The sequence below is a fragment of the Coregonus clupeaformis genome, unplaced genomic scaffold (genome assembly GCF_020615455.1).
Source record: "Coregonus clupeaformis isolate EN_2021a unplaced genomic scaffold, ASM2061545v1 scaf0058, whole genome shotgun sequence".
In the NCBI taxonomy this organism is placed as follows: domain Eukaryota; kingdom Metazoa; phylum Chordata; class Actinopteri; order Salmoniformes; family Salmonidae; genus Coregonus; species Coregonus clupeaformis.
Genome location: NW_025533513.1, coordinates 1 through 24,887, shown reverse-complemented (window position 1 = coordinate 24,887; position 24,887 = coordinate 1). Strand labels below are relative to the sequence as shown.

Genomic DNA, 24,887 nt, shown 5'->3' with positions numbered 1-24,887 from the left:
TTAGCAGCCACAGCCGTTAAAGATCACCTTCTGGCAGACCTAATTAACACATCACATCTATGGGGCAGTAGCCAGTAAGGAAAAGGTGGCCTGCCAAGCGTGACACAAGAAGGATTGTGGCCAAGGTGAGAAGTAAGGGAAAGGCTTGTACTATGTGCCCCTCCACTTTAAGAGCAAAGAAGAGGTATGACTGTGTGTGGGCACATCAAACAGGCCACAAAGGAAAAGCCCTATCCCAAAGCCCAAACACACTCCATATTCATTGACATGTCTAGACAGAAATAGGATAGCTAACTGGGCTAACACCAGTTTGTATATGATATAGACACTCAGGATCCAGAATGTGATCTCAGAGAATCTCCATTGAAAAAGTACTACTTAGTCCAGGACTAGAGTTAATATGTCGTATTGGGAGACTAACTCTTAAAGTGACAGTTCACCGTTTTACCTTATTTTTCCACTTAACTAGGGTGGTGTCGATTCATGCTTGATCCTCGTTATTTAGCTTATATTTGTATTGTCTTAAACAAAACAGCCTTTGAAGAATATTCATACAAAGATACTCATAAACAGCAAGATGACATACCAGTAACAAGAACAAGCAGTACCTTCTACAAGCTAAATTTCTTTGGAAAGGTAACATTCTTTATTGAATTAAGAGTCTTAACTGTGCTGTGGTGTTTGAGCCCTGCCTGTTCCTGGCCTTTGTCCGTGGTCTGTAACTATTTACATGATGGGACCCCAGGCCATTGTAAAGAGCTCATATCTTCTTTGTTCGCATGAGGAATAGGAGTTATAGTTGCCTTGTGTTCAGTCCAATCTTCTCAGTCGGATCCCATCTACCATATCCTTCATTAAAACCATCATTTTTGGCCAAGTCCATATACATCCCAGTTGTCAGGCAGGAGCCCTTTAAGGAAAAGGCAGGTTACAAACGTGATACAACCAGAATGGTGGCCAGAGAGACCAACATGATGCTGGTGCGGAAGGGGGAAGACATGCAGCAGACGCCCCGTCATCATGTAGGCTGTCCCAGGGAAGGGGCATGAGTCCGGGCACACCAAGCAGGGCTCTCCCACTAGGAGCCGCAGCAGTAGCCCTACACAAGGCCTGCCAAGGCACCATACCCATTGACCTTCCCAGGCAGAAAGAGGACGCAGATCAACTGGGCACAGACCACAGAGTACATCACATCTCCACTGAGCATCCAGAATACATACACAGAGGAGTTGTCATTGCAGTCCCGCCCCATCAGACCGAACAGTAGGATGGACACCTTCACAACCAGTAGAATCTCTTTCTCAGAGGCCTAAAATGAAGACAAAAAAGCAATCGCAGGGCCCTATTCAGTAAATTTGTGGAAAACAATTACAAATAAATAATTACATAGAATAAACTAAGATGTTTGTAAGTAGCTTCTCTAACTTTGTCTCACCCTTTTGCTGATAATGTTTTTGTAGATGTTCCTTGGGCAAGGGACGCAGAAGACAGCAGGGCAGAGTCAATCGATGACATCACGGCAGCAGCAATGGCGCCCGATTCCAGCAAGAGAGACGAAGGCGGGCACAGGTGGTGCAGGGAGATGGGCAGAATCATACCCGCCTTGCCCTGCTCAAAGGGGAGTAGGTAGACCAAAACTGGTCTGGTTCCAATCTAAGTGAGACAGAGAAAAAGCAAGCATATTAGATTTACAGAACTCCCAGTGATTGACATTATTGGAACAGAGTTGGCTCCTCCCATGAAGCCTACTCCTCCATTTTGATGAACACACTGCTGTACCTAGGATGCTGCCACAGCACCAATGAGAAGAGGTGGTATGGAGAGGATGAAGCAGACGACAGAGGCAGCATAGCAGGTGAACTGAGCCTGAGCCACAGTGGCTGGGCCAGGACCCTCTGGTAGAAGGCCTGGTAACAGATTCCACCTAGAGTCTGAGAGAGAGAGACATTGAAAGGGACCATTGTTAAAAATGCTGAAATCCAAAAAGTGACAAGACCTAAATTAGAAAACAATCAGCACAGAAAATACAAAGGTAACACAATACAATGAATATGACAGGGTCTTCATTTGGGATTGAGACATGTGTGATGTGGAATCAACTAGTTATTAGACCACGTTTGAGGTCTGAACACCTCTGACAAACCGTGAAATTGGAGTGAAATGTGACTTTAAGCTGACATTACCACCAGCAGCAGGTCATCCAGCCAGCGCCCTGCATCTGCCAACTTCAGCCTGCCGGTCCATGGCTCCTGATACAGTTTTGTCACAGCTGTGACTGTAATGTCTGCTGAGGCAGGGCTCATCAGTATGAAGGCACACAAAACCACTGAAAGGGAAAAACCAAAACACAAAACCATTAGAGGGGAAGAATAAATAAACATATTGAAGCAGTTCCCATACAGAAACCCTACACGTAAATGAAGTGAATCTGCGCGTGTATATACATACAGTAGACCACACAGGTGCACTCACTCACTATAACACGTTGACCCTAGAACCAATAAGGGTTCTTCGGCAGTCCCCATAGGAGAACCCTTTGAATAACTATTTTTGGTTCCATGTAGAACCCTTTCCAAAAAGGGTTCTCCTTTGAGACAGCCCAAGAACGCTTTTGAAACCCTTTTCTCTAAGACTGCAGGACAAGTGTCCTCACCAGGCTGAGGAACATGAAGATGAGCTGGATGACATCAGTGTAGGCCACCGAATACAGCCCTCCCAGCAGTGTGTAGAGAACTGCCACAGCAGCAGACAGGGCCACAGCCAAGGGTGATGGGATATCCATGATCACACTCACCGTTCCCCCTAGAGCAAAGCATTGTGCAGATTGTTCACATATTCTAGCTAGCTTAGTAGCTTGCAAGCTTCTGTGCGTAATCTATAGCCAACAACATCCCTGAGATCTGAGTGCCATGATGTCACTAGAATGCCTGCCTCAACAGTTCATCCAATGTATAACTTACAGATATGCCGTGCAGGTTCATGCACATGCACTCATTCATGCATCAGGAGTTGGCCAACATCACCAACTAATTATGTAAGAGTTTAGACTCATTCTCATGCTTCCGGATAATGTGGTGGTGGACAATAATTGCTTATTCATCAATAAATGATATCAAAGATTAATTCAGAAAAATCTAAGATAGAGATAGTTTTTCCACGTGACCTAACCAGGTAAACGTGGCTTGTGTCATGGCACGTGCTAAAATGTGCTGTGATGGCTATTTTGCTGACAGAACAACTGACTTACCCAATGCAGCGAGCACACAGGCTATCCAGAAGATGTCAGCAAGGAGGGATGGGACAAAGAGAATAGCAGTTAACGTGTTCCCATACTTCTCCTGGAACGGATCCATTATGGTGACGTAATTCTCCTCTCGGACCGGTTTCACAAAGAACAATGCACCTGCAGTCACGAATTTACTGTGAATTATTTACCCTACACCACTGGAGGTTGGTGGCACCTTAATTGAGGAGGACGGGCACGCTCTAATGGATGGAGCGGAATAAGTGGAAAGGTATCAACAACATCATTCCATTTGCTCCGTTCCAGCCATTATTATGATTAATAACATGACCATACACACCTACAACGCAGGCTGAGGGGAGAAGCCTATCGGTCCGATGGCCCAGGCCAGGCCCCTTTTAGGGTCATAGATCACCCCTCAGCATCGCCTAAGATGAAACCTCCTCCCACCCATGTAGCTGTAGAGAGAGAGAGAGGTGGTCACACAGAACAACCACTAAACATTGAAAACACTCAGTCAATACTTGAACGACTTTCAAATCTGGGGGATCTTATGTTACTAGTTAGTTATGTTGACTACACACCTGTAGTAGTGAAGATGCTGACCCAGATGTTGAGGTTCCGCCCTCAAACCATGGCAACCTCACTAAGGTTTCCAGTGCATTTCCTCTCCTCACGCTTGACTTCCTTGACGCCTAGACGCCTGTCGCGAGGACAATGAGGAGAACACTCCAATCGACAGCAGGCCAGGCCAGTTGAGTGCCATCTTCTGAGGGGGGAGAATTTCCATAAAACATGAATATTGAAGACAAGATATTGATCCTCCCGCTGATTTTGGTACGTTTGCTCACTGACAAAGAAATGATCAGTCTATAATTTTAATGGTAGGTTTATTTGAACAGTGAGAGACAGAATAACAACAAAAACATCCTGAAAAACACATGTCAAAAATGTTATAAATTGATTTGCATTTTAATGAGGGAAATAAGTATTTGACCCCATCTCAATCAGAAAGATTTCTGTCCAGGTGTCTTTTTTATAAGAGTAGCGAGCTGAGATTAGAGCACACTCTTAAAGGGAGTATTCCTAATCTCAGCTTGTTACCTGTATAAAAGACACCTGTCCACAGAAGCAATCAATCAAAGATTTCAAACTCTCCACCATGGCCAAGACCAAAGAGCTTTCCAAGGATGTCAGGGACAAGATTGTAGACCTACCACAAGGCTGAATGGGCTACAAGACCATCGCCAAGCAGCTTGCGTGAGAAGGTGACAACAGTTGGTGCGATTATTCGCAAATGGAAGAAACACAAAAGAACTGTCACTCTCCCTCGGCCTGGGGCCATGCAAGATCTCACCTCGTGGAGTTGCAATGATCATGAGAACGTGTGAGGAATCAGCGCCAGAACCACCGCAGGAGGATCTTGTCAATGATCTCAAGAAGCAAGCTGGGACCATAAAGTCACCAAGAAAACACATTGGTAAACAACACACGCCGTGAAGGACTGAAATCCTGCAGCCACTACCGGGCAGAAAGCACACATACAGGGTCCGTCTAGGTTTGCACAATGAATATCTGAATGATTCAGAGGAGAACTGGGGAAAAGTAAGTTGTGGTCAGATGAGACCAAAATCAAGCTCTTAGCATCAACTCAACTCGCCGTGGTTTGGAGGAGGAGGAATGCTGCCTATAACCCCAAGAACACCATCCCAACGTCAAACATAGTAATAATAAGACATATGCTATTTAGCAGTACGCTTTATCCAAAGCGATCCTATACAGTCATGCATGCATACATTTTTGGTGTATGGTGGTCCAGTATCGAACCCACTACCTGGACGTAAATGCGCCGTGCCTCTACCAGCTGAGCTACAGAGGACCACTCCGCAGAACGATGACTGCAAAACATGGAGGTGGGAAAGTCATTATCTTTAGAATGCTTTTAAGGATGGACAACCCACCGCGAGATCGAAGGGACGATGGACGCATGCCGGAAATCTTGGGTGAGAACCTCCTTCCTCGGCCAGGGCATTGAAAATGGTCGGGATGCGCATTCCAGCATGACAATGACAAAACACACGGCTCAAGGTAACAAAGGAGTGGCTCAAGAAGAAGCTATTAGGTCCTGGAGTTGCTTAGCCAGTCTCCAGACCTTATCCCATAGGAAATCTGTGGAGGGAGCTGAAAGTTTGAGTTGCCAAACGCCAGCCTCGAAACCTTAAAAAGACTTTGGAGAAGATCTGCCAAGAGGAGGAAACAAAATCCCTCCTGAGATGTGGTGCAAAACTGGTGCAACTTACAAGAAACGCCTGACCTCTGTGGAATTACCAACAAGGGTTTTCCACCAAGCACTGCGTCATGTTTGCAGAGGGGTCAAATATTTATTTCCTCATTAAAAATGCAAATCAATTTGTAACATTTTTGACATTGCGTTTTTTCTGGTTTTTGTTGTTGTTATTCTTGTCTCTTCACTGTTCAAATAAACCTACTATTAAAATTATTAGACTGATCATGCCTTTGTCAGTGGGCAAACGCACGATAATCAGCAGGGGATCAAATACTTTTTTTTCCTCACTGTATATATATATAAATAAAGATATGCATTAGTCATTGTCCGTTTTGTCCATCAAAAGTTCAACTTCATTTTCTAATGATCTAATGATCATTTCCATAATGTTTACTTACAAACCTGGGTTGCCTCTCGACGAAAACTGTTAAATCGCTCAGAGGCCGTCCACTATAACGGCACCAATAGCACAGCAATGCTTCACAGACGCCACGCTATTCTTCGCACTGGATGGCTGCCAAGTGGGTGCTAGCAAGCTCAAACAGAACATGATAGGTATTAAGCTTGTATGACAGCCAATCCAGTGAGGGGCTGGTTATAGTAAGCTGTTTCGATTGGCGCTGCAATATCGCTAAGCATTTGAATATATATCGAGCTTCTCCTCAACTTCGTCCCACCTGTTCATGTTCTATTCAGCGTGAAGCAGCTTCAAGTAATGCCCAGTATAAACATTTTTACATTACATTTTAGTCACTTAAAGAGTGAGTGCATACATGATTTTATTTTATTTTTCATACTGGCCCCCTGTGGAAATGAACCCACCAACCCTGGCGCTGCAAAACGCCATGCTCACCCAACTGAGCCATCCCTGCGGGCCATTCCTCCCGCCCCGGGACGCACGCTAGGTGACTGTGCTTCCCGCCCCATGTGGCCTCCCGGTCGGCTACGCGCCAGAGCCTGGATTCGAAACCAGGATCTCTAGTGGCACAGCTACTGATACTGTATCACACATATTTAATTTGTTTTATATGTTTGTAGTATTTTCAAGTTTGCAGTACTTGATGCAGTATTGAGACATACCAAAGTGAACCCCCAAGTACAACCAATACGACAAAACAAATATAAGATGGTGAGAACTGTTTAAACTTACCTCCATGTGCAATTGTCTTCGATCCTCCCCAGAGGAGAAACCCAAAATGTACTTTGGAGAATATCTTCTAACTCCTCCCTCTAGTCCTAGGAGTTTATTAGTGCCCCAATATAACAAGTTAATAATTGATATTTACAGCACACTTCCACATGGACTAAAAATGCAAAACAAATTGGTAGTAAAACCAGTTGCTTGACCACACTGTGAAAAAAGTTCATGATTTAAGTGATTTATTTTGGTTTTGCTACTACTATACTAGACTGTATTTTCCTGGTCATCGTCGGGTACATCCCTATAAGGAATCATTACGGTCTGGGATTCCAGTACCCAATTTCATGTTAATCATTAAACTGCCTGGCTCATATCCAGGTTCAGCGTGCATCGGAAAGTATTCAGACCCCTTCCTTTGTCCACATTTTGTTACGTTACAGCCTTGTTCTAAAAATTGATTCTGGATTTTTTTTTGCATCAATCTACACACAATACCCCATAATGACAAAGAAAAACAGGTTTTTTAGAAATGTTTGCGTTAATGTATTAAAAATAGAAAACAGAAATACCTTATTTACATAAGAGAATTAAATTGGGTTTCGGGATCCCTGTTTCCGACTGATCATCCTTGAGATGTTTTTACAACTTGGATTTGAGTCCACCTGTGGGTAAATTCAATTGATTGGACATGATTGGGAAAGGCACACACTTGTCTAAATAAGGTCCCACAGTTGACAGTGCATGCCAGAGCAGAAGTCCAAGCCATGAGGCCGAAGGAATTTGTCTGTAGAGCTTCAGAAACAGGATTGTGACAAGGCACAGATCTGGGGAAGGGTACAACAATATTTCTGGCAGCTTTGAAGGTCCCCAAGAACACAGTGGTCTCCATCATTCCTTCCAGACAGCTGGCCGCCAGCCAAACTCGGAATAATCTTTGGGGGAGAAGGGCTTTGGTCAGGGAGGCGACCAAGAACCCGATGGTCACTGACAGAGTTTTAGAGTTCCAGTGGAGATGGGAGAACCTTTCCAGGAAGGCCCAACAATCCCTGCAGCACTCCACCAATCAGGCCTTAAGGTAGAGTGGCCTGTACGGAAGCTACTTCTCAGTAAAAGGAACGTGACAGCCCGCTGAGTTTGCCAAAAGGCACTTAAAGGACTTTCTAGACCATGTGGAGGAAACAAGATTATCTTGGTCTGATGAAACCAAGATTGAACTCTGGCCTGAATGCCAAGCGCGCCACGCCTGAGGAAACCAGGCACCATCCCTACGGTGAAGCAAAGGTGATGAGGCAACATCATGCTGTGGGATGTTTTTCAGCTGTGCAGGGACTGGGAGACTAAAGTGCATAGAGGGAAAGATGAACGGAGCAAAGAGCACAGAGAGATCCTTGATGAAAACCAGCTCCAGAGCACTCAGGACATCAGATCTGGGGCGAAGGTTCCTAAGCCTCCTGCCATCCAGGACCTCTATACCAGGCGTGTGCCAGAGGAAGGCCCCAAAATTGTCAAAGCACTCCAGCCACCTCGAAGTCATAGACTGTTCTCTGCTGCCGCCGCACGGCAAGCGTGTACCGGAGTGCCAAGTCCAGGGTCCAAAAGACTTCTCAACAAAGCTTCACCTACCCCCAAGCCATAAGACTCTGAACAGCTAATCATGGCTACCCGACTATTTGGCACTGCCCCCCACCCCATCCTTTTACGCTGATGCGTTACTCTGTTAATTATTTATGCATTAGTCACTTAATCTCTACCCACTATGTACATATTACCTCAACTACCTCAACCAGCCGGTGCCCCCAGCACATTGACTCTCAACGGCACATTTCCCTGTATAATAGCCTCACTGTCACTTTATTTTACTCTGCTCTTTTTTTTTCTCAATACTTTTTGTTGTTGTTTTATTTTTACTTTTTTGAATAATGGCAAATGCACTGCTTGGTTAAGGGCTGCAAGTAAGCATTTCACTGTAATGTCTGCACCTCAGCTGAACAGAAGTTCATGATTCCGATAGAATTTGATTTGATTTGGATTGATTTGAAGGTTCACCTTCCAACAGGACAACAACTCTAAGCACACAGCCAAGACAATGCAGGAGTTGGCTTTGGGACAAGTGCCCTGAATGTCCTGAAGGCCCAGCCAGATCCCGACTTGAGCCCGATTGAACATCTCCTGGAGAGACCTGAAAATATTGCTGCAGCGATAGCACGCCCCCATCCAACACCTGACAGAGCTTGGAGAGGATCTAGCAGGAGAAGAATGGGAGAAACTCCCCAAATATAGTGTGTGTCAAGCTAGAAGCCGCCATACCCAAGACTCGAGGCTGTAAGCGCTCAAAGCTGCTTCAACAAAAGTACTGAGTAAAGGGTCTGAATACTTTGTAAATGTGATATTGCAGTTAATTTTATATAATTACAAAAATGTCTAAAAACCTGTTTTTGCTTTGTCAATATGGTTGTGTAGATTCAACAGTGGGAAATTATTTAATCCATTATAGAATAAGGCTGTAACGTAACAAAATGTGTGAAAAAGTGAAGGGTCTGAAAACATTCCAAATGCACTGTAGCTATCTGAACAGACACTCCTGCTGAGACATGGTGGGCCCCCATACAAGCTAATTCAGGTGACCCCAGCCTAAAACCTAAAACCCAAGCGGACCAGGGGGTCACTTTGTCAAGGGTCATCTTGCAACTCAAGCCAAACATTATTTCACTGCAGGGAAATCAATACAAAATCTAAAGCTAAGTAACGCCTTTACCCAACCCCATAAGTAAAGAAAAAGTCAAAAGGGAAATGTTGAGAGACTTTGAGTCACAACCGGCCACTGTTGTCCTGTTGCGCGACCACATTCTTTCACAGTTGAGAGCTGAATAAGGGACAGGGCAACTCAAAACCTAGCAGCATTGAGAATCGCAGTGATAGTTGACGCTTTCGAAAGTCTCTTGTTGATATCACCCCCTGGGTTGTAACTTCCCCACTCTATCCATCACAACTGTAAGAGGGGGATGGGTAACGACATGGCTAAAGAATGTAACAGCCCAGGGCCGTTGTGGGGTTGTCTTTGATGTAGCTCTTGTACTCAATCTTGTGTATGTTGCTACAGGGTTTTGTCTACATAAAACGAGCTTACAGGTGTATTTCATATACTGTATGTAGACTACATAACTAGAGTTACAAGCAATGAATGTAAGTATTATTTATATTCTTTGTCTATATGGATAGTAAAGTGGAACCTTGAATATGTAAACTATAGAAAGCAATTGTGTTCAACCAGCCTTGAATGTAGGTCACAGAAGCCTTTGGAGGGTCCTCGCCTGGTAGCATTTATGTTCCAGCAACCAGGCAGCCTAGTAACTGGACACGTAATGACACGATATGACACCAACACGGAGTGACGGCTTGGATCATGTTGAACGGAAGCCTCCTACTAGGAACATTCCACTCCTCAAGCTCTCCTGGACCTTGATTTCTTTTATTTTACTGATGGCTGCTGATATCACGCGGTGAGCTTTGGTTGTTTTTTCTGGACCAGATGTATTCATAAGCCTGTTGAGGATCCTTGTACAACTGCCAATTGGAATAAGTGTTTATTTGTCGGTTTGATGACTGGGGAAGTGAGAGAATGAAAGGCGACGCGTAATGTACATATATTCACCCTCCAAAACGGATACACAGCCGTACCGGGTGCTTGTTTGCTTATTGGATTCGAAGGCACAGAGGAAGTAGAGTCCATGCTTTTCTGTACTTTCTCCTCTCTCCTCTGTATCTTGATGGTGCTGGGATGTGTGGGTCGAAGGCCCAGTGCTTGGTGAAACTTCACTCTTGTCCTCCAGTGGTACGGCTGCAGTGGCCTCTCAAACCGCACGGTCCAAGCTGGGACAGCTCTTCTATTTCCCTTTTCCCCGCCACAGCCATCCAGGGACCCTTTCCAGCACTATCAGGTGAGCTGGACTGGTACTGAAAGATGCCATTTAAACCCAAGGCACTAATAACTGCCACCCAGAGGCTGATATTCTCAGCAGCTTGGTAGCAAAAATGCTTGTTTCAAAACACACGAGTGGAGGGGGGGACGACTATTTACTTATTATTAGCCGGGGGGGAGTTATGTACCACAATAACTAAATGGAATATGGCCTCTAATAGGCCTGGCAGAATAGTGAACTAACTCTCATGGATGCAAAAAGGGTTACTGAATGAAAGTTCATCCACTCCTTCAGGTCTCTTAGGCCAATGATGATGCAATACCAAGGTGGTTGATGTTCACCGAGAGATGACAGTCTATTTGGCTGGGCTCCGAGGGAAGATTGCGGCAACGCCCCTTAAAAATGCTCTCAATGCCTAAGGCCACTGTTGTATCCGTTACCCACTTTCATCTTCATGTCCCTTAATGGAACAGTGGGAGAGGAGGAGCCTACCACTCAACCACATAAAGTAAGAAAACATTGATCATTTTAAATTATCATGCTGTATTTGCATGATTGACATTGAATTGAAAAATAGCAAAGTGGTCACCTTGCCTGTGTTTCGCAAAAGCTGAGGGATGGGCCTGGAAGAAATGTAACCAAATTCATAGAAAAGAGCTATAGATGTAAAGTGAGTGACCATATCCATTATATCAAAATCAGAGTTTAAACCATGTTTTGAGGCTATACAGCAATTTGTTTGCATTTACATTGTTTACAAACAGAGTAAAACATGCTTGTATTTTTTTGGGGTTATGGGAGAATTTAGGAAATCAATTTAAATTTCACTTCAGAACGACCGAATTGAATAATACTCTAATCCTGGGTGTGGTGTGTCTGATAGGTCAGGTTCTGCCTGGCTCTGTGGGGGAGATGTTCTGGGCTGATCAATGCTTCAGGTGACCCTGGCAGCTGACGCAGACCAACGGCGTGCGGTTGACCAGCACAATGGCTGATTGCGAAATGGCCCCTGGCTCGGTCCACCTCCTTCTCGCCAGGGCCCCCCCGCTGCACTGCAAAAGAGAGAAACCAGAGGTGCAGGCAGGGTCCCTGACTGCTGATGTGTGCCGGCCCCAGGGAAAAAGGGACATCGGGAATAGGGCAGGCTGCTCGTAGCTCTGTGGCCGGGTCGGTTAGGTTGGGGGAGCAGTTATCAGACTTAGCCCGGATTTTGAGCACAGCACTGCCTCAGGTCGGCGGGACTGACCACCGTGCTGGGAGTCCTCATATTAGGGTGGAGGGTTCTCTGCAAGGGGCTGCTCCCGGAATCAGGAGGGGCCTGCAACCCTGCGTTCACAATACACAGCCACATCCCAACTGCGGTTCTTCCCACCACCAACGCTGGTGCCAGAGTTAGTCAGAGAGCTTTCACACATACCGTTCGAGCTTCTACTAGTCTGATGATGTCATACCTCACAGCCATCCTGAGACACACTAAAGGCTACCAAACCGAGAACTAACACAGGCCTCAAGTCACCCTCTTACATCCTCTGTTTGTGAGGGTGTTTGAAATTTCACCATCTGGCACGAGAGACGATTTTGTTGTCCATGCCTCTCAAAACCATCCTTACTCACCCCCAGAGTGTTTATCCACAATCAATGAAGAGGCCTATATTTCCACCCGAAGCCACCAAAACTGAGATGGTATCAATTTTAGTATGCCCAGAGAATCAAACCACTCACAGCTAATCTTTGACATCTTCAACTACATTTTTCCAACACAGCAAAAACATACACATTCCTCATTCAGAGAACACAGACATGTTTGGTCACATACACAACAATAGTTAACAAATCTCCAGCTCTTACAACCCTGTCTATGTAGCTAAATAAGCAGGAGCCCAACTTTGTTTTCAGAGTGTGATTCAATGGAAGAACAATGAACCTCGACTTCGACAAAGTAACAACATAACGGTCATAAACCCTGTAGACCAGAGCACCAGCAGTCGAAGACTACCACTGACACTAGTCCACACTGCACCACTACATGGACAAAAGAGCACAGCAGACATACATCTGAATTGGCGCCCCCAAGCCAATATTACCCCCACCCGGAGACACAAGAGCACAGCTAAGCCAATCTGGCACAGAAGACTATGGTCCAGAGGACCACTATAGGGGGGAAACTAGTGGGACCAGACTCTGCGCACTTCCATAAACCTGGAGCACCAGAGACAGCCTGACCCCATTTATACAGACACTCAAGCCTCCTACTCTGAGCTCTATTGTTCCAGCTTCTCACTTGTCTTTGCTTTGTACTGTGGAGCCAAACAATAGCCCTCCATTAATTTTTGTCTATGAAAAAGTATATCTGCATCCCAAAGTATTTACCTGATGATTGTTACTTGAGACCCCCTTGGACGCTCCACACATTGTTGGAAACCCTTTTCACCCACAGTATGGACTTCATTATATCAGAGACTCCCCCTAGACCTGATAGCGTAATCCTACAGGGTTACTGGACAATATCACTAAATCCATCAAAGGGCACTCCTCAATCTCCATGCCCCTTTCACCGGGCCAGGATCCATGACTGCATCAAGGCTAGCTGAGGATACCGGCCTCAGCTCTTCTACCGACCTCTACTTTGGAAGGCGGGCAGTCAAAGCACAGGGCCTAGACTTTGTTTGGGTGAGTTTTATTCTTCCAGGCTTCTGTATGTGACCAACTTGCTCTCCAACCCTCCTCATTGACTTCCTGCCCTTTACGATCTGGAGAGGATTTGGATAAGTATACATATGTGAAAACTCCATCTATCTAGCCCATCCAATCAGATTGTCAAAAGGGCAGAGGGAGGGGAATGAGTCAGGGAATGTACTTTTTGTTGAAGGACTTTTAAAGTTTGACACAAAAAGAGATAATTGAAAGTGACCTGTATCTGTATACATTTTTCTAGGGAACAAACATGGGGTAGATCACAGATCGACGGAGAGCCAGAACTCACTTGTCCGACACATCCACCTCATATCTCCATCAACTCCTGACTGTCCCAGGCCGAAGATCTGGCCAAAGAGTCACCTCTGGCTCTAAACTGGCGCCACCAGCGACCAAATCTCTACAGTTTATACAAGAGAGGTCACTGACTATGTCTTCACTGACAGAACAGCAGAGGCAAACATTTATGCTTCCTTCAAGGACCAAGTTCAGCACCACCTTGAGTGGACTCTCTCAACACTCACGCCACACTTTCATCTTTCATTGGCTCATGTTCTTAAAGCTAGAACTGTATAAGACCATATCATACCACATCATTGCCATTCAATCTAAAGAGGTCAATGACTACAGTTCACAGTCTGAAATAACAGAACACGCCTCAACAGGTTGACCTAAACCATTAACATCGACATTCAGTAGCGTAACCAGTCGGCAGTTAGGCTTGACAAAACTCTGTTACAACATACGTTTCACCTCTTTATCTGTATATGAGGACCTACTCCAAGTACTCTTGACTCATAGTGGTCAGCTTGTGACCGTCTCAGCAGATGACCATAGACCTAAAACCCACTGCGGTTCAGACAACTGCAGGCCACAGGTGACAGGGCAGATCAGCAGACAGTTGACTCCCAGCCAAAAGACACTGCATAATTACAGTGCACGATCCATAGCCTCACTATCACAGGTATCTCTCATCACTATCCAAGCAATCCTGGCAAATGGAGACCAACATGACTCTGGGAGCCCTTCCTGACCTCAAATACCATTAGCTGCTCCAGCCACAAGTGAACTGTATTCTCAAATAACCGCAGTACAAAGGACTCTGAATTACTTAGATTCAGTATTCACGATGACGCCAACAGCGTGCTGACCTTGAATCAGTTCTTGACAGTTCATATAGTATTCCACAGGCAACTGTAGAGGCCTAGACAGCCACTGCCACTCTATCCTATAGAACTGTCTGCTGTTCATGACTATACACAGAACCCTCCTCCTTCTGGCAGCAGAGTTCGATCCTCTTACCCTGCATACCTGCAACCACGCTTCCAGAGGATCCTCTTACCCTCAGTATACCTGAACCATAGCCCAGAGGATCCTCTACCCTCAGTATACCTCAGGCCCATAGCCCAGGAGGACTTTCTGTACCTGGGGCATGCCCAGTCCATAGCCCCAGAAGGACATGGGGTTGGGTATCTCCATTCAGACTTATCCCACTGATTCTAGATTTCCTTGTCACAGAGCAAGGAGACAGAACAGACTCCGCTCCCATCTAAGTTCAGTGATTGAAATAAGAGATCACTACTTGATTCAGTTTATATCCAAACTGACAACTAAGGCAAGTTTTCTCAGAGTCACCTAAGGGATCGGGCCCGTAAACAGTTGCCAAGTAACAGACTGTAAATCAGAATACGTTTTTTGCAGTTTCTTCCAAGACTAAGCAGCCGGTAACCGCTTACATTGTCTCATCCTCACTCTTCCCAAAAAGTCTATCCAGCCTGTAGCAATCACACAAACCTCCAGCATTCCAGCATTCAACCAGCCATAAACAGGCCGCGGTGCCATCAATGCACCAATCACTGCCCAGGGACTCAAGGTGTCACAGGCATGGGCAGACCACTACTGTGGTCCAGCTACTGCCCAGACCTTCCCACTGATTATCAGCACTGCTGAGAGAGGGCGACGGAACCCTGCCATCTCCATCAGGTCCAGTTGGAGATGCGCAGAGGTCTCTTTGGGCCTTGCCCAACTGGAGTACTTAGAGCATCTTCCTGCTTCCATGTCTCCTTCAGCTGCCTCCCCAGGTTAGTGGTACTACTAACTTTCACATGCATAACTTCCTCTGTAAGGAACTTTTGACATTGGCAAAAATCTGCTCCTTTCAACATAGTACTGATGTCATTAGTATATCTTGGCACTCTAGGCCCCAATCTCCTCCCAGCACAGTCCATCCACTTCTGGAGGCCATAGTCGGCTTCCTTCACTACACAATACCATCATGACCTTTCTGATCCAGAGGATGGGGCAGCAGAGTCCTCTCTCCCTGGAGCTGAGGTTCATAGATGGCCATCCCGTGACTCTGGGGTCCTGGGTAGTCTGGATGAATTTGAGCTGCACGGTGTCCCTCTGGAAGAGGACTCAGTTTTCTTACAGCGCTGCTGCTGGTTGTCAGGTAATCAGGCCTGGGCTGGCCTCTCACCTTGGACCTCCACCGCAGCCATGCGGAGCCTCCTACCACAGCGCTTTAGCCTCACTTCGGCCACCGGGAGCTCGACTTCTCCTCAGCCAGCCACAGGAGCTCCTCCCGGACAAGCTGTCCCGCTTCTTCAAATGACTCCGGCAGCTACCACTTCAGTCATGCTGTCTCGGCACCTGGATCCACTATTGTGTCTGGTACAAATTTCACCTGCCAGGTGGGGTTGATGGTGTTGAGGACGGTGGCCCAGGTTGGGCCCAAGCGATGGGAGTGAAATTAGTTCAGAGGCCAGACAGAGTAGCTCATGCTCAGCCAGGCAATGCTCCCAGAGTTCCCATCAGCAAGGTAGGCCTCAGGGAGCTTTACAGACATGATCACTTCTCCAGCCCGACTATCGTCAGCACTCCACAGCCTCTATCCCACTCTTTCCCACCAGCAGAGCTCCAAAGCCCACTGACAACACCGTCCCAGCTCGGGATCCCACCGCTTGTGTCAGTGCTGACAGACAGACCTCTCCTATCATTGGATGGCCAGTGTTGACAGCTCTGCTAGTGTGGTCTGTTGCCTTTCTGGCAGTCACCCTTACATTTACATAAGTTTCTATTTCTGTAGAAGCTGTGTGGAGAGGGTAAGGACTTGCGATTTGGCCCTTGAGGGGCTGTTCCAGGTCACACCATGGATCTGAGGGCACACAATGCCAAGGATGCCACCCCTGTTCCAACCAGAAGGCACTCCCTCCACCTCCCCTGCTGGCTGAACGCTCACTCAGCCAGTGGAGAGCATCTCTTCCCACATATCTCCAGGGCAGACATCCTACCAAAGAGCAGTGTCTTTTCACCCACCTCCACGGCCAACAACAGTTCTACCACAATACCCACATAACAGACCATGGGAACACAACTCAAGAAGAAAAGCATAAACAATGAATCATTTTGAAGTGAGGTTATGACACAAAATGTTCATACACACACTACTCATGCCACACGAGGGTTGTATTTGGCAAAGAAAACTTACACCACAAAGCACACACCCTCCGAAATGTTTGTTTTTCATCACGAATCTTAAAGTAGAATTAAGATACAATATCACCATATTGGATTGGACTATATTTCAGACAAAACCTTGCAAACTGTCAAAACAGCATTGTGTTATACTTACATCAACCGTCCACGTCACCATAACATGAACCTAACCATGAGGTCATAACCATACTAGCGAAAATAATACATTTTAGAGAAAAGTAGGTAGCACAGAAATGGAATACCGTCTGCTGACAACTTTATTGCTTCACACAATATAGCCATCCATACAAACGGGTAGAAACAAACAAAAATCACTCTAAAATCCAAAGTCTGGATCATATCCACTTTGGTGCTTGGTATGGACATAGCAGGAGGACAGTCCATACACTCCCAGATTTACATGATATCTTTGCTATCCAAGCTCATGTTCCTGCTGTAAGGTGTCTGTGAGTGGGCGGTATCCTGTATAGGGACAGGTCACATCATTCAAGTTTTCCCATTCTCCTGGAGGTCCATTCTGTTAACAGAAAGTGCAGGACAAAAAATATGTATCATAAGACCTCTACTTCCATAACAGCACTGTACAATCAGATTTCAGTCAGTTTAAAACAAACCAGAACATCTCTTATTAAACATAAACTGGTGGTTCGAGCCCTGAATGCGGATTGCTGACAGCGTACTTGTGACTGTATACTACAATAGACAAAACATGTATTTTTACTGCTCTAATGGCCGTTGGTAACCAGTTTATAATAGCACAAGGCACTGGCTGAGACACAGATACCACGGCTAAGGGCTGTACATATACACTCTTAAGGAATCTTGCTTAAGAACAGTTTTTAGCCATGCAGATATTGCCATAACACCTCCTGGCCTATTGCTTAATTAGAACGTAGGGGCCATAACACACTGGGTTATGTTGGGGAATGGTTATACAGTACACATCACACACCCATTCATCTTAAGGTGCTGGTATAACTCGCCTTGTTGTCTGCAGAGCTGATCCTCCCCGGCAAACTCCTGGTGTTTCCTGGACAATACAGTGAGACTGTCTCACCACATGAGCAGGACACCGGACCTACATTGTAAACTCACAGGAATAAAACACACACAGAGACAGAAAGATTTAATAAAGGACAAATACTTGTAATGTCACGCCTTATCAAGCAGGCTTGTCTTGGACAAAAAGTTAATTAATGCAGTGATGAGACAGAAATGAATAATAATGTATACTATTATTGTGTAATGATAACTGTGAACATGGCATTCGGGACAAACATGCCAGGTCACACCATGTGATCTGAGGGCAATAAGGCCAAGGAGCATGCACCTTTGGCTTTTTCAGGTAGTTGACTTTCCACGGCTTGTTGAGAGGCTCGTGAGTCAGAGAATCTTAATGGCCCTCCTGACTCCCTGCTCCTCCTTTCTCTCCACGCTCTAGCGCCCTTCAGCCTGGTGGAGAATGAACACAGTGACCAGAGAATATTGTATAAAATACTAAACCGTAAGACTATATTAAATAGAGTACCAGCACCTTTTTTCATTCTGACAAATGCATCATCATTATAATGCATAAATTTTTGTGATTATTAATAATAATTTGTTATTTTTATTATAATTTTTCAAATTAAATATTATAATGTTTGCTTTTATTTTATATTATGTTTATTTATTTTTAAATATATAAGTTATTTTATCATAGTATATTTTTATAAAAATAATTCAAAGTTGCTTAAAACAAAGAGTCACGCTAGGCTGGCTAAAATGGGCGTCAGTGTCAATCCTGACCTCTCTGACTCCCTGCCAGCTCTGTCCTCTGAATCCTTGTTGCTGTTCTTCCTCTGCCTCGTCCTCTTGTCCTCCCTCCTCCCCCGCTTCTTCCTCTCCTCCTCCTCGGGGTTTAAGGCAGGCGCTGATGCAGTCCAGAACCCTTGGTCAGCTTCTGCCTCGCCACGTGGTCTCACCAGAGTCTCCAGCTCGCCTCCACATGATACGAAAAATGTCTATCCCTATAGCCCAGAGGAGACATTAACCAGTCAGACAGGAGACCAGGAAACACACACTGAACTTATATACGGTCCCAACCTCCAAAACACTCTGGGAGCGACATTCCCAGTTACACTTTCAGTCTCTCCTCCCTAATTCACTCTCTCTCCCTCTCTCTCTCGCACACATACCTACCATACAAACACACACACATACAGCACACACCCACCTAATGCACAACACCTTATTACAATACTGTTCCCACTCCCAAAGCACTCAGGAGGACACTAGTCAGCAACATCAGCTCCCACACACAGACATCACTCAGCCTTGCCCCGGGAGCCTACAGTGGAGATGGAAGAGGGTCATCTTTCCTCCATATCCACCAGGCTGTAAACTGTCTCTGGCAGGTCAGCAAGTCCTCCTCACTCAGACTCCTTCACTATGAGGTTAGCCAGCGGAACCACCTGGATCACACACAATGTATTGCAAATGAAATCACACACACACACACACCTACACAAAAATTACTCACATGGTTGAAAAATAAATCAACTGAGTGTTGGGTAAGGTGAGCAACTGTGCAGAGTGTATGAAGGCTGTTGTCCTGCTCACTGCCTGCATGTTGAAGATGTATTACTGGAGATGATCATTGGCCATCAGCGAGTGTAGCTTCCAGCTGGGCTTGGCCCTCTCCGCTCGGCTTCTCACTGTGGGGCCTCGTGTCTGGGGACTCTGGACAGGAGCTGATGCTTCCTCATAAACTCGCCAGTCCTGGGCAGACACCAAAGACTGGTATAAAACTTGGTCCCACTTCTAGAATAAGTGATTTTTATAATTTTACCAGCAGCACATGGTAGTTACATAGACACAGTAAATATAGGACATTACATTGCAGGTATACATTGTTACATAGAACTCACACAGCCAAGTTATACCACCATGTTTGTAGTTTCTCACGCGATATTTTGTATGCATTACATTTGTAAACAAACTCCAAATTAGTTGTGGCTGAACTCTCTCTGCCTACAGATGGGTAGCTGGGTCACCATGAGGTAGAGGAAGGGGTGGGAGGGCCAGTGATGTGGTAGGCTGGAATAACAGGAGGTAGAGGAAGAAGGGGTGGGAGGGTGGGCCACAGTGATGTGGTGAAGGTCACAGGAGGTAGAGGAAGAAGGGTGGGAGGGTTTACAGTGATGTGGTAGCTTGGGTCACTATGGGGAGAAGAGGAAGGGTGGGAGGCTTACAGTGATGTGGTAGTCAGTCACAGGTAGAGGAGAAGGGGGTGGGAGGGCTACAGGATGCAGTAGTCAGTCACCCGCCTCGTAGCTCCGGGCTGATGGAGGGAGGGTCCTCCAGGGTGAGTGCAAAGTTATTGAGCACGTGCAGGAAGATCTCCCGCCAGATGCCTAGCATGTGGTTGATAAACCTTTGATCTGACTTTGGCCAAGCCCATGAGCACTGAGCCTGCAATGCACCAATCACCATCTGTATTTCAACTACATTTGTTTGTACTTTCAGTAGTATTAATAATATTTAGGTAAGGAGTAGAGGCAATGGGGCTGGGGGCAAAATATTCAGGCTCACTGCTCAGCAAGAAGTTACAAATAGGATGAGGGTCAGTTGTTGACGCCTGGGGAAGTGATCCGATAGCTCCTCCAGTGTAGTAGTGAAGTTCTGAGCCACCAGTTCACACAGTACACACACGCAAGAAAGATGGGAAATATCCAGACATGCTGCAAAGGAGAATATTACAACATGAGCTCTTTGGGATTTCCTTGATGTGTTTGATATCAATGACATTTCTAGCCATTTTCAATCTCTTTTATCTTTATAATTTCAACCAAGCCCAAGCCCCACCTCCTGGGACTTTTCTTTCACATGCGTAACATACAAAAAAATAACTACGTTTCCCAGGTCTGGCAGGCCTACCTGCCACCAAGCGGGTGCTGGTGAGTACCACTAAGAGTCACCGTCTTCCTTAAGTCCACTGTCTCACTCGTACTGCTGAAGCCATGCAGGTCGCCACAACAGAAAAAGAGAGAGACAGCGGACAAAGAGTCTTACTGAATGTTTACTGCAGTGGCTTGCGGTTGTAGAGACACTAAAAGCCACAATCATTTAGTGGCCAAACAATACAACTTCTGATTATTTTATTATTTCTTAAAACCCCTTCACCACTTTGAAGAACTCAAGACAGTATCCCCAGATGCAGGAGTTCTACGTCAGAATTAACACGTGTTACGTGCTGCTCCTCCTTCACACCCACAAGAGAAAGGGAAGACCAAAAAGAGACATCAATGAGGTTTCATTTTCTATTTGTTATCAGAAGTCATTTACTCAGAGCCACTGCAGTGAGTGCACTGCTGTCATCAAGACAAACACTGCTGCTTTCATAAGCCCGCCAAATAAGGGTCTTGAGAAGGACCAGCAAAGGCATAAACCACTGATCTTATCGTCTTCTCTTCTCTCTGGCTCTCTCCCTGTTTGTGCTCTCTTTCGCTCTTCCTATTAGTCATTCCGGTGATGTGGAAGATGGATAGGTGTGGTTGCTGCAGTTCAAAGTTTATGGTCTGATGTATTTATGAAAAGGGCTGCATGTTTTCAACCCAGATGAAGTAACATAGAATACATGGAGGACAAAAACATCAGGAGCGAAGGTTAGAGATAGTATTCACCTGCCTGTCATGGCTTAAGCACTAAATGACTTATTATTTAAAATGAGAGAAAGAGAGAGAATGAGAAAGAAAAGGAGGACAGAGGGTGGTCTGATATCAATACGTACTACCAAACACATAGAAAACATAAAGGACTACAGCAAGACAAGGATGGGACTGCACAACTAACTCTCAAGCAGTGTAGAGAGAAGGCACTAACAAGTGAGTCAGGACAGGATGAGGCCGGAGGGGGTGGGGGGCAAAACCAGCAGGGCACGTAATGTGTAGACACTCATCCACCAAACATGCTAACACTCAACTCTGATTGGCTGCTGAATGCCACGCGGACAATCGGGGCCAATCAAAGTGCGAGGCCGTTGAGCGTCCGGCTGGGATGGACAAAACCAATCCACACAGCTCATGCTCGCGGTCCCTGGTGGCAGTTGAGAGTAATGACCCGTTCCGCAACATTTAATGTGGGCTAGCAAACAGAAAATACAGCATGAAAACAGCAAATGTTCCAAAAGAGTCATTTCAACATGATGAACAAATAAAGAAGAGGGGTGTAAAATCATCGACAATGGCTGACAGTGGAAGAAGAAGGACGTTTGACATTTTTTGAGCCGTGTGAGGATGGGGTGGTGGTGGCAAGGTTAGGTATCAGAAGGCTGAGGCGAGGAAGCGATAGGCATTGGGTGGAAGTGCTGTAGAATTTTTACATTTACATTTTTAGTCATTTAGCAGACACTTATCCAGAGCGACTTACAGTTAGTGAGTGTATATATTTTTCATACTGACTCTATGGGAAATGCACAAGTTGGTTTGTGTGGAGAGAAATATGAGTTATTGCATAGGTCATTATTTTAGCACGGACGTACCATTAGTAAAGTTTGTCCCGCCATGTTTACAGCCCATCTTATACCTTAAATTGTCTATCTAACATGTCATGATGTGAAGGAGGCGTGAAAAATAGTTAATCAAGATTGCTGACACAGAAATTCCTCCCAGCAAGTAATGGGTGGGAGCAGTCAATAGGTGAAAGGTTATGATGGGGCTATAAGACCTGAGCTTTGGGAGAGTAGAGACAGAAGACACATTGGGCGGTGATGGCAGGCACAAAGTGTTACGGTACTAGAATGTTGAGTTTGGTGGCCAGGTGCCTCCTGCCTACACCAGAACCTCGCTGGTCAGCAGAGGAGACCTGCTGCACAGAGGAGGACTATGAGGACTTTAACACTAACAAATAGCATGCCTTTATTGCATGTCATCTCTATAGAACTTCTTGCACTACAGCATGTGTGAAATGAGCACACGCCATCGAATACTAACAGTATACTTTATCTACATCAGATTAAGTATGCGTGATATGACAAAGTGTGTTTGGTTTAAGGGTTAATATATCTAGATGAACCTTAGACTAGGTGTGAAAAACATTAAAGAGTCCATTTAATAAAATCTCTGAGCAGGTTTAAAACCTACTCTTCTTTTCTTTATTTGTCCGAGACCAGGTGTCCCCAACCTGAGGGAAGATGTGGGACGAGCACCAGCTCACACTGCTGGATGGGCATCGTCTGAAACGCAGAGACACATTGAATGCATCGAAGATTCAAGACACTTCTAGGATCCCCTAAGCCCTAACCACTTTTAAATTTCCCATCAAAAATCTCCCTGCAAACTCTGTGGACTTCTAAAGTTCATCTTATTTTATCCCCACCAGCAAAGAGCCGTAGAAACAGTCTATTCTCTTCTCAACCTCTCATACTGACCTTGTCTGAGCTCAAGCTGCCATCTTGTTTGGTCTAGGAATGGTCTCTGCACACAGTCCTCCAGCATTCGCATGGGTGTCACTGTGTAACAGACAGAAACACACAATATCCCCATTAGGTTTATGACGCTTTCAAAAGATGGTATTATTTCAGCATTTATATTCAATTAATAAATTATGTTTAACAGAGTCAGCTAGATCTCTTGGTGCTGTCCTTCAGTGGCTCAAGTGAGTCAGGAATCAGGAGCAGCAGTGGTTGGCAACATCTGTGTTCAGAGGGACCTACAAACAGTGTACTTCGTTAGAGATCTGAAAAAACCACTGTCAATCAATGGAAATACGGTATTTATTTTAAGGGAAATTTTGGTACAACAGAGAGGTTAAACACTCTTGTAAGACTTTCACAGTAAAATAGAAGAATGATTGCGAAAGGAAATAGTAAAACTGTGAAAAATTGGGAAAGATGGTTTAGCTCCGTGGACATCTGAGGGTTGGAATTAAGACGGAGTGATTGTCAGATTGGCCGATACACTTGGAATCCAGTATGATTAGGAAGAAACATATATACACTGAGCACACAAAACATTAGGAACACCTTCCTAATATTGAGTTGCACCCACCCCCTTTTTCCTCAGAACAGCCCCAATACAGGGTTGGAGAGGCCTGATCTACACTGATTGAAGAAGTGGATTTGTTACACATCACTGATAAGGGATCATAGCTTTCACTCTGGATTCACCCTATCAGTCTATGTCAGGGTTCCCAACTGTCGGGCTCCGCCAAATTTCTGAACTACATTTTAAACAATAAATGTATATTAAGCTGACACAAGCACTAAAAAGACCAGCAAATCAGTTCCAAGTGATTTCCACTTGGATATCTGTTCAAGTATTACCACGCATAATAAAAATATTTAATTGTATACAAAATGTTAGCAAGTGTTTAAAGTGATGGCTAGTCTTCTGCCTGGGCTTTTGCAGTCAATTTGCAGCTTATAAATTATTGTGGTAATTATGTCTGCCCCTGACCATCCGAGCCAAGAAGAAAATCGCCCAGCGAACTGCTGATGATCTGGTCTATGTCATGTACACTCAGTGTATGTATAGGAATTGCTATGCTTTTCCACAGGTCCTCCAACTAGGGAGAGGGGGTAGGTGGGGCATAATAAAACATATATATAAAAAAGGAATAGAAACATGCAAGTAATGTTATTTGATAGATTGAACTAATTGGTTAACTCGGGGTTGACTATCCCCAAAAAAACGGTGAGACAATAAAAACAGGTTTACTAAGTCTTAATGTTTACCTCTTGGCGCTTGTGAGGCAGATAATGTATACCCTTGCTGGCCACCTCTGTCGCTCGCCGTGGTCTCAGCACAGGTGTGTTTCTCTGGGCACCCAGACTTTACACAGTGACTCCACCGCCAGCAGCTCCGCAGACGCTCGGTAACACTCAGGTCCTGTGGGTTAGGTGGACTCAGGCTGCCAGAGCAGACATGAGCCATGTGACAGGGAATACAAAAGGAAGCAGATAAAGTCAACTATAAATTACAACAAGAGCTCACTCTATCTATCGAGACAGACTTATTAACCTCAATCAAAATGACTACGAGAATGGGTAGGTAGTGAGTGCTGCAATAGCAAAACAGACTAACAATTGCTTAGAATTATAGAATTAGTGCTGTACACAATTGTTGC

The 24,887-nt window shown here is 45.2% G+C and overlaps 1 pseudogene; it reads right to left on the bottom strand.

The window, feature by feature from the left end:
* On the bottom strand, positions 1–20,183 carry LOC121566700 (annotated as a pseudogene).
* Positions 20,184–24,887: the final 4,704 nt, after the last annotated feature.